The 8,448-nt window shown below is 50.2% G+C and overlaps 1 protein-coding gene across 1 annotated transcript in view; it reads right to left on the bottom strand.

The window, feature by feature from the left end:
* The window catches only part of PLXNA4 (plexin A4), a 660,133-nt gene that overhangs the window by 273,081 nt on the left and 378,604 nt on the right, over nucleotides 1-8,448 (bottom strand). The gene's annotated exons all lie outside the window — the stretch shown is intronic.

Genomic DNA, 8,448 nt, shown 5'->3' on the forward strand with positions numbered 1-8,448 from the left:
AACCCTGGACCACCCTCCACTAGATCTAAGGGCTGTCTCAAGGCCTCTCTGCCCCTCCAGTTCGTGGTGGAAAGCTTCACTTTCCAGTTCTGTCCGAGCACAAAGCGGCGCCCAGGTGACCCTCACAAGGGACAGGATGGCACTGACCCCTCTCGTGGTGAGGCTATTTGAGCATTCGCTACAACCTCCAAGACAACTGGCCATGCTCCATTTGCTCAGCAGATAGAGGCTCGTGCTCATGTAATGGGAGTTTTTAACCAACATCATCAGCATAGGCAACATGCTTTTAGCAGCCAGTGCACCCGAGCATCAAGTCCACCGAGTGGGCTTGGGCTGTATTTCGTGGAGCATCCACCCCGCCCAGCCTACAAGCAGCACTTCCACGCACTGCTTTCATGTAACTCCTCATCTGACGTCCTGCAGGAAGAACCCAGAGCATTTCTATCCCATTTAGATAATGTAAGCCTTTGACTTTTTAAAACCAAACTTACAATCCGGACGCAATGAAAAAGCCTCTCCCACCAACTGAGCTACGGAGTGGATCTGTAATACACAATCAATCGCCTGGGCTTTCGCCCCAGCATGTCAGCCGGGCGAGTTTATTCCTTCGGATGATATAGTACGGTATTATCCTGATGAAACACCACCAAGAGTTGCCAACAATAAACTGCAGAACAGCTCCTCGTGACAGATTACAAGAGAATACACCTGAAACTCTTGGACAATTTTTAAAAAGTATATAGCATTCGAGTGGGCTTGAACAGTGAGATGACAGACTGAGATTCGTTCTGGTTGTGCTTTGAAAGGGAACAAGAATAGGCTGTTTCGTCCCCAACTTCACAAACAAAATCCTAGACTACAGAAGCACTTGCGGAAACCCTTTGCGTTCGATCACAGCCTGCTTTTTTCTCCATTTATGGGACCCAAAACCCAGAACAGAGTCTATGGAAAAGGTTGCTAATCCATATTTCATAGTCCTTCCAGGAGGCCCCTTCGCTGCCTTAGACAGAGCTGGGGTATGTTTTATTTATCTCCTTCAGCATTGCCTCTGGCAAAGCACCCAACGAATCCAGCTGTTGCCACTGGGACTTCTTAAACAACCGGCAAGTGTCAAAATGGCTGGGAAAGTTGACTTGATGAAACCTCTCATAGCTTGGCTCTGCAGGACCAGCCACAGAAATCTTGTGTGCACAGGTCACGGGGCCGAGGAAACATAGAAAATGGGAAAATGCTATAGAGAGAGTTAGGCAGACTTGTAAAAGGGTTCACAGGTCATTTCATGCAGTCCTGGATAGGGGAGGGATTGTCACTGGCCCACTGATGCCATGTCAGGCAAGAAACCATTACAGCATCTGGGCAGACCTCCCGTCTCCCAAAACGTTATCCACCCAGGCCTGCATTCAGCTCAGCACTTTGTCTTTGGCTAAGGGGCATCTTCCAGGTGGGCATCCAGCTTGCAGGTGCTTGGCCCGCTGTCAGGGGCTTCACCGTTTCTGTTAAAACCACCGGGTTTGGCGTCTCTGTGTTGTAATCCAGTTAAAGGAGTAAATTATTCAGTGACTAAGAATGCAAACCTCAAAGCAACCTGCTGTGCATTTGATCTTCCTCCACAAGTTAGATTTAGAGCCCCAGATAAAGTGCAGCTCCAGATGCAAAGCACCCCAATGCTTGCTAGGGTCTTGACCTGCTTTTCGCTGGGGAGCTGAGCAGACCCAGACTTTACCATGGGTCTGAGTTTACTTCTCATTACAAAATGAGTCTGAGCGGTGAAGTGCGGGTGATAATATCATGGGGTTGACATGCAAGGGGAGATTTGGGACAACTGCAACACCCCATTAAACCACAGCGGGAGTCTGATTGTGCTGGCCACAGGGATACTTGCTCAGAGTTGGGTTTGCCGGCACATTGTGATGAAAAATTAAACTGAAGTGCACAATCCGGTACAGGTTTGTACATGATTGCCTGGCACTGTGGCATTAGGGCACCCTTCAAGCACCCATTATATTATGCGGCAGGCCGTAGGACTGTGATTATAGCAGACATCTAGCCTTGGGCCTCGCGGCACCCATTGCCTACGTCTAGGGCACATAGGCACATGCTACTGCATTGTGCTTTGTGTCATTGCCACCACCACACACAAAGACCCAGTGTAAACTTGTGTCCAACCCTGCTGCACGGCACGTGGCTCTCCAGTACAGCCATTCACACTGGAGCAGGTTACTGCTGGTGTCTTGGGCCCTTTATGAGTTCACCTCAAGTCGCTTTATCGTGAGATTAATTAAAACTGTGTCACGCTGGTAAATGTCTTGAGCTGTAGTGTTAGACCTTCTAATTAATAAAGGAAGAGACTACAGAAAAGAAGGGAGCGCTGAGTGAAAGGAAAGCCACCTAGGGGTCGTCAGCTTCGCAGAAAAGCACAGCCAGCAAAGGAGACACATCAGAGCTCCTTTTTTCCCCCCGCAGAACCTAATCTGCAATTAACTCGGCTCAGCTTTGCAAGTTGGAAGTTTGGAGAAATGCCTGTGCCCTCCGGGAGCAATCAGCCTTTCATACTGCCCCCAAAATATGTGAAAAAGAAAAGTCCCCCTGGTCCCGCAAGTGTGATGTCTTGTCAGTGTTAATAACAGCGGAGGGGCCGGGCACTAGTCTGCTACCTCTATTATAAACCCGCTTTTGATGATTCCTTCCTTTGATGGCACCAGTAGCAGGACTGTCAAACCTGGAGTCCCTTCCCAACCTAACAAGGACCCATCTTTTATCAGGATAACAGCTGGATGGAGCATTTGGGACACGTTCTGCCTAAGGACTTGGGAGATATTAGGAGCCACGTATGTTAATCTGCTGGAAGACCTGATCAGCATCACGGTCCTACAGTGTGAGTAGAGCGGTTGCAAGCCAGATAGATAAGACAGATAAAGGGCCTGTTATCCCCATTTTGCAGATAGAGAACTGAGGCAGAGGTTAAGTGACCTGACCAAGGTCACTCAAAAACCTATAGCAGAGCTGAGAATTGAACCCAGGTCTCTATGGGCACAGACAATTAACCAGGGAGTAAAATAGGGCAGGGCTTTCCCAGGTGGCTGCTACTCCATGGGGAAAGAGGGGGAGGTTACTGCAAGCTAGTTCACACTTACCACTGAACGGGAGTGTGCACACAGCTGGTGCATGGTAACGCTCTTCCCATTTTAGCTGTACAGCAAGTGGTTGGCAAGGCCAGGCCCTAAGTAAAGCTGGCTCAAAATATTTCAGTGAAATGCAGTTCCTTCAGAAAAAATAATAATAATAAGTGAACTCAAGTGTTTCACTTGGAATATCTTGGCCCCACCAAACTTGGAGTGAAACAAAGGGCAGGGCTCCCACAGACCCAGAGACCCAGCCTCCATTACTGGGGCTGCTGAAATCCCAGCTTTTTGGGGATCCCAGCTCCAGGGCACCCTTGCTAGGCAGGCCACCACAGCTCTAGGGCCGCCCTACATCCATACTCATTGGCTCTGGAAGTGCTGGGGCAGGCTCTTGGGGTGCCTATACAAGAGCAGAGAGGCAGCTTTGACCTGCTGTAATTACAGCGTGCTGGAACAGACTCAATTAATCGAGTCTGCTGGAGCGTGGCAATTACGGTGTGCCAGCAGCCTCCCACATCTCGTGTATCCGTGTCCCCGCACTTCCAAATGGCAGTGGAAGTGCTTTATCTACAGTTTGGTCAACAAGACGGTTCATTAAAGGACATGTACAAACACCCTTGGGGTCCGTGGCTCTAGGCCGTCCTGCCACAGATGCAGTGAGGTGGAGCTCTCCTGCCCATCCACAGCTCAGGTGGGAAGCGAAGCCGGGGCCCCTGGCCACTGCTGCATGGGATGGTCACGTTTGTCCACCACCCCAGTGAAAGGACTGGGAGGTGAAGCTGGCCCTTGCTGTGGAGGTCTCCCAGTTCTCAGCCCTCTCCTTTCAACTTAAATTCCTCCAAATCAGCGGTCTGGCACTGCCGCTGGGTCAGACTCAACCACCTTACCCGCAAGCTTGCCGTTCCTCTCTGTCCAGCTCCCAGCCTCCCTTCCAGACCTCGGCTCGGTCGGCTGGCTTGGCTCCCAGCCCCATCCCGAGTATAAGCGAGCTGCACCAAGTCATTTAAAGCAGAATAATTGCGGTCTCAGATCTGAGACACAACGGCGGCTAATCCTGTTAGAAATCTGGCTTCCACCTGCGGCATCAGGCATTCACAAAGCCTCCTCTGAGGCATTCAGTCATCATTCTCTGGCTTCTAATTTTTTACCTTCTTCAACATACATTATTGCCCCCTCCCCACCCTCTGCCCCGCTAAACTGCCGGCATTCTGGTCCAAATGCGAATTATTGCTCAATCTTGGCTGTTATAATTGGATGTTAATACAGCAGTGGGATTTATTCAGGCTGATGGACTAAGTTAATTTGAATGCACAAAAAGGCATCTTAAGTAGCCAATTTCCTACCCAACAGTCAAAAGATACATTTCCAAAACACTGAACAGTGACTGTCAAGCCGGGTGGGTTTGGTGAATGCTGCTCCTATCTTTCGAGGCTCAGCCAGCTCCTGAAAAGCTGCCGCAAGATTAAAAGCAAGGCTGATTTCATTTCAAAGCCCTGAACAGCGCATTCACTATAATGCTGTTTATTAAATAGGGCGAGACAAAAACCACCTAAGAGACTATAGAGGGCCACTGGGTTGGTGCTCTTAGCAAAGCCAGTGAGGACGTAAGATCCGGAGCAAGAGACCTCGGGAGATCTCAGATGCTAGTCGAGCCTGTGCCATCAACAAGTGATTCCCATGTAGTCCTGTGCCTCAGCCAGCCAGCAGAAACCCAGCCCTTGGCCCTAAATTCATGTCTAAGTCATTTGGACTTAGACTGCCTCCTTGCACAGCCCCCCCTGCAGTCACTGCCCTCCTGCAACCATCTCCTCTCCGTGCTCTGCTCCTTCCTGGTGAATCCCTCCTCATCCGCTCAGGATGTTGAGAGCTGCAGGCTTTGATTAAGGAGAGTTAATTGGAAGCAGCGGTAGCCGCTGAGGACAAATGACACCATAATTAAGCTTGGGGTCAATATGGCTGCATGTGGCACAGGCGAGTCCTAGGCTCGCTTGCAAGGAGCACTCTGCCATCACTGCCTCGCTCTCCTCCTCTCTCAGCCCCAGCCCTGCTCCCTACCCCTGTGGGCAGGCTCTCCAGGGTGCAATCAGTGATGCTCCCACACACACATCTTACGGGACAAGGATCAAGGGGACTGACCGCTAAAGGCAGAAGTGAAAGAGGTGGAGTTTGCACCTGGGGCAGCAGGGTTGCACCCAACAGGGTTTGCATCAGAAGGGAAGCAGAGGGGTTTGAGGCTCCAGCTGCTTGGAGTGGGAGATGCTCCTGGGACTTGAGATGTTGCCACAGGTCCATGTGCCAAGCACTGACACAAAGCCCTTCATGCAGTGGTGGCTGGAGGGCCAGGGAAGGGTGAACCTGGCTTGTGCGGTGACACCTCCCCTCCCAGCAGTGGTGTGTGCCATGGGGTGGGGAAATGACTGAGACGGGGATTTCTATCCCTGCTCTGCTCCATGCAACTGGAGCCTCCCTCTATTGTGGTGCCCTTTTACTGAGCCCCTGCCCCAGTTGCTCATGCTACTGGCGATAGGAGCACTTGGAAGTGACCAGTATCCTGAGACACCTGTGGGTACTGGTGTGAGCTGTCGGTTCCCCTAGGTGCTCTCAGTGTCGTCTCCTTGCCCTCCCATTTCCAGAGTGCTCTTCCGCTCACTTCCCTCGGCAAAAACCTCTATCGCAGGCTGAAAGACCAGCCTGGACTGAAACGGTGGCCGTGCAACCTCTTGGACTTCAGGAAGGTCCTGACTCCAATCTTGATCCAGATCTTTAAGCTTGAGGACCTCTCCAGGCTCTTGCTATGGTTACTCTGATTTGCATCTCTCTGGGAAGAAGCCCCAAACGCTCTAGATATCTTTCCATCCTGCTCACACCACTGACATCTGCAGCCACAGCTCTGAACCTGATCTCCTTGAGCACTAGCCATGCCAAGGAGATCAAGCGTGCAGCAGTACTTAGCACACTGCTCCACCACCTCGGGAGATCGTGTGGGTGACATTAAACAACACAGACATTTAGCCTGAGTAGGTGTCTTTCCCTCTCTCCTCTGCAAACACTGTCCCTGTGCTATGCAGAGTCCTAGCTCATTCTTGTCTCAGGTTCTGGCTTTATTAACAAGGGAACGACCATTAAGATAATGAAGATTAATTCTCTCCAAGTGATGGCTGCATCCAGGGATCCTCACTCATGACTGCTCAGCCCACACTCTCCATCTTCTCTTTTCCAGAGAGCTCCTTCCAGCCCCCTTGTTTCCAGCGAGGTGATGAACTACCTCCCTCTGTGACCCAGCAAGATCCACTCGGTCCTCCCCTAGCAGGATCAAAGCCTGTTAAACAAGTCAGACATATGCCAGTCTGTTTCCCTGAATCATCAGTAGGTCTGGAAAGTCCAAGGCAGGGCAGGGTTTGCCTCTATCCATCAGCCTCTGTCAGAAATCTTCTTCAACATCATAGCTGACATCATAACTTCATCTTCTTTGACATCATAACATCAACGCTTCTTTGACATCATAACTGACATCACAACTTCATCTTCTTTGACATCACAACATTAAAGCTTCTTTGACAAGCTTCCTTGACAAGCTTCTTTGATTAAAGCTTCCTCTCCCAAGTAGGACACAAAACATTGTGTGAACCCCGATGGAGGTGGGGCATTCCCTTTGGAGGGTCCTGAGCTGCCGCACAGCTCCTGGCAGGGAGCGCTCAGACAGTTTTTACCCAGGTCCAGTAAATACAAGCCTGCTTATTCATCTTGCAAGCTCCTAACTTTGGCCAACTTGCGATACGTGCCGCCCCCAACTTGCGTTCCCCTCGGCCTCCTCCGAGCTCTCCGCCTCGCTCCAAATCCCCAGACTTGTTTACCAATTCTTCATGCCCACATTGTCCCAGCAGTCAAGTGTTTCAAATAATTGGAGGCTGCAAATTGTAAAACAAATGAGCTTTGGCTAAATGTTTGTGCTCAAAAGCCTTCAAAATGGAGAGTCTTGTGTCACAATTAAAGCAGAGGGAGCCCGATCTTAATGAGAGCCGGTTCCTGTGTGCTTACTGAGGCATGCCTGCTGAGTGAGGGACAGCTCGTTATCCAGGCTCTATAAAGACTATATATAGATTTAATTGGGGCCTGTAATGGAATTTATGTCACAGAAATGTTTTTTTCTTCAAGTCCAGCTTCACTTGAGGGCTACTGTCAAAGTCGTGAAAAGCTAAATCACTCGCAGAAAGTTGGATGGCGATTGCTAATGATGATGGCTACTCTCCAGGCCACCTTGTTTCACCTTCTCCCCTGGTCACTCTGCTCTATCCTCTCCCTCTTCTAGCCGTTTCATCCAGACGTGCCCTCTCCTCAGTTACCACATCCCATCTACTCCAAGTCCATGCTCAACCACCCTGCCTTTTCCCTAGGGCACACCTTCACTTTCCCTACCTCTCCCTGCATTACAGTACCACCTTCATAACTCCTGCTGGATGTCCCATGCCGCCTCCTTTCATCCTCATCATCCCACAGGCCCCATCTTCCCCAACGCAGCATCCCAGAAAGGGGCAGAGAGACAGAAGACCAAAATGCTCCAGGGAGACCACAGAAGGACTTGCATGGCAGACCTGGTACCGCTGAGGGTAAGGAACACGCTCCACCACTATATAAAGGTTGGTACAGACTTTGGGTCACCTTGTACGCTTGCAAGACCAGGTTCCCTGTTTTTACTGATGTAAACAAGAAGGCACAGACTTACGTGTTTGACTCTAGTCACACCAACAAAGCAATTGAAACCCATTACTATAAGGAACAGCGCCCGTTTTCAGGAGTCGAAACCTAAGTAATAACATCTGAGGCCATCCTGTTGCTACATATTTATCATCAATTCTTCACTTAGCTGAGGAGGGAGTCTTAGTGATCAGCCCCCTTTATTAATGTACACCCAATCAGGCTGTAGATAGATGCATGTCATTAAATATGTGATTGTAAACCCTGAGGGAAGCGGACCTGAGCTGTTGGAAGACCAGAACAAGAGCTCAGAAGTCCTGGAATGCAGGGCAGGACGCCACCTCCCAGGCATGAGTATGTTTCTGCATTTCTATTGCTAGATCCGAATGCTAGTTACACTTCATAGATTTCATAGACATTCGGGCTGGAAGGGACCTCGGAAGATCATCGAGTCCAGCCCCCACCCAAAAGGCAGGAAGGCAGCCGGGGTCACAGGATCCCAGCAAGATAAGCATCCAATTTGCTCTTGAAGGTGTTCAGTGTAGGTGCTTGAACCACCTCCGATGGCAGGCTGTTCCAGACCTTGGGGGCTCGGACAGTAAAGAAATTCTTCCTTATGTCCAGCCTGAAA

The sequence above is a fragment of the Gavialis gangeticus genome, unplaced genomic scaffold (genome assembly GCF_001723915.1).
Source record: "Gavialis gangeticus isolate Ggan-Ray unplaced genomic scaffold, GavGan_comp1, whole genome shotgun sequence".
NCBI lineage: Eukaryota > Metazoa > Chordata > Crocodylia > Gavialidae > Gavialis > Gavialis gangeticus.